Consider the following 2934-nt stretch of genomic DNA (forward strand, 5'->3'; position numbering starts at 1 on the left):
TTTCTGAGGACAGTAAATGGTCGTTGAAACTCGTTCACTTACTTCCAGATTCAAAGACGGAAGTATTTTAAGCGATAAAATTTGTTGTAGTGAGTAATATAGCCGCACATCCATGCAGACGTCTACGAAAAGGACATTAATTTCGAATACATGGTTTGAAGTTTATCTAATACTAGGAAATTGGGATATTGTACAGAGACTGAGACACGAGATGTTAGGTTACTTTATCGCCGATGCAATTTGGAACGTTCTACTAGGAGATTCGGTATGATTGATGATATCAATGACAGCACACAAACTTTTATCCATACATGTGTAACATTGCAACAGAAGTATCGATACCGACTCTGTAGTGATTATTTCACATATATTTTCGCCTTTCGTTAACATTAAAGGACTTAAATGGAATACAAGGCAAAATATGGGAATTGTGTTTGTAGGCATGAACCAATATGAGTATAATATTAAATGCAAATGAACCTCTATAGGATAAAAGTTCAAAATTCTCATGAAATGCACTGTTCTAATTCACTCGTGTGCAATCTTTGTCCAACGTGACCATTCCTCAAGAAGGCATTTTCCTACAACTGCTGACACAGAAAGGCTCTCTTATTCCCGATCTGTAAGTAACTCAGAGCAGCAAATTTTTCTTGAAAAATGCTGTTCTGTTAACTTACTAATGCCTTCCTTTAAGTACAATTAGGTAGCATAAATTTTTATCCTCTAGCTACTTTTCAAAGATAGTGTGTAAATAGTATTACTAGTTTAAGAGTCTGAATCCAACACAGTAGAAAATAAATTTATGACTCGAGGGAAAGAAGGAATCTCTTGTTGGGACACATCCTGAGATACCAAGGAGTAGTTAATTCGAGCAACGGAGGAAAGTGGGCGATGGGGGAGGGGAGGGGGGGTAATTGTTGAGGGAAGCAAAGTTTTGAATATGGTAAATATGTTCAACTAAAAGTAGGCTTGGACTGTACAGACTAGCGTGAAGAACTGCATCAAGCCAGTCTTCGGAGTGGAAAGCACTTCGGCAACACGCTCATGAAATCTGATACTTTCACCATTCCTGCAGAATTTATTTTGTTTAATGTACTGTATTGATAATGCATGTATTTAAGTCTCACTGGACTATTAATGAAACGTTATTACCGTAACTTAATTCGCCATCGGTTCTTGACAGAACAAAATATTAGAAAGAAAACACTTTCTTGATTTTATTTGTTTATTTGTTAATGAACTGGGTTTCGCTTCCTTAAGTCATCGTCAGGCGAAACTATATGTCGGAACCACACGTAAAATGAAGTGCGACTTAAACAGATATTACTGATACAGATACGGAACATGCATGAAACAATGAGGTACAGAGGTTTACAAGGAAAAGATCTACATTTTTACATCCTATGAAAACGTTATATTTAATAAAAACTGGGACGTCGTTGAATTTACCTTTGTAACCCAATATTTGAGTAAGTGAAACTTAATGTGACATAGTATAGAAATGTCATTGAAAGCTAAACTGGCGCTTTTATGTGTCATATTTGTATCGATTTCAGCTATTCCAGATTTCCTTAACACTCTGTAAAATGTCACAATCTACTTCAAATGCTTTAAATGAAAGTTCCATCATTTGATTGTGCAGGTGTCATTTGCATACTGTGACGCCTGCTTTGTACAACGAAGTTCAGTATATTTCGACGATGACCTCGTTTACAGGACGCTGATCATGCTTAGCATTGTTGTACTTGAAAATGGCAACAGGTCGAAATTATGATTGTACAATAGAATAAACAATATATACAGTCAAATGGCGGAAATTTCATTTAAACACTATTAAATGACTGTGGCCCAAAACTGTGGAAATATTACTTCAAATGGATCGTTTAACGCCATGAGACATTCCACGACGATTGAATCTGACTTTCCTCACCTCTAGATTCTCCCATGGACCGGTAACCTAGTAACGACACGCCTGATGTTGTTTTCTCTCTACATCATTGGGTACTTGTAATATCGATAGTCTGATACTTTTTGCAGTATTACGAAATTATCGATTACTTGGTATCAACACCAGCACAATAGGTACCGATACAAATGTATCGATACTTATATCAGCAGTAACACACGGCTGACCCTGATCAATAGTTCTGCAATAGCTACCACCGGTCGCTGACAGCTGTTTACTCGAGTAATTGCCCATCACGAGATTGTGGTCATATAGAACATAAATTTAGGTTCAATTAACAGCAGCAGAAAACGTCATCTGCGTCCGTTTCTTTCATTAGCTACCGTGAAACAGTTGCCTCCACTGCGGCTTGCGTTCTCAAAGCATCTAGCGGCATGAACTACCGGTATTTGTCCGGAAAGCACGCAAGTAACAGCGCTTTTGAAGTGACCCACCGCATGGTTCTCGCCCACTGCCGCACAGGAGATGGCATCTTCACTGTAATGCCACGCGACGGACGTTACAAAATAAGTAGAAGTAAGTAGTCCTGAACAGAATATAGAAAGCAGAGGGGGAAAAATGAGAGACCGGACGTATCACATGATTTATACTCTTGAAAAGGAAGAATAAGAAGAAGAATGAAGCCTGGCTCCGCGCAGTGCGGGAAGCTTAGAGCAGCAGCAGCAGCAGCAGCAGCAGCAGCAGCAGTTGGCGGTGTGGCTTCCATCTGGGCGCGGTTCTTCCCCGCCAGCTGGCGTCCCCTGGCCACAGGTGCGCCGGCTGCCTGCCTGCCTGGCTGGCTGGCTGCCTACTCCCCAGGGGCGCCGTTAGCTGGCGCTTTCAACTTACGGAGAGCACACGATATCTCTGGCCAATACACCTGCCATGCATGTACGGTTGCCACGTGTCCGCCTTTTTACGGTGGTTTCCGGGAAAATATATATATATATATATATATAAGTGCGGCCTGTCCGGCTTTTGTTAGGTTT

The sequence above is a fragment of the Schistocerca serialis genome, chromosome 8 (assembly GCF_023864345.2).
Source record: "Schistocerca serialis cubense isolate TAMUIC-IGC-003099 chromosome 8, iqSchSeri2.2, whole genome shotgun sequence".
Lineage (NCBI taxonomy): Eukaryota > Metazoa > Arthropoda > Insecta > Orthoptera > Acrididae > Schistocerca > Schistocerca serialis.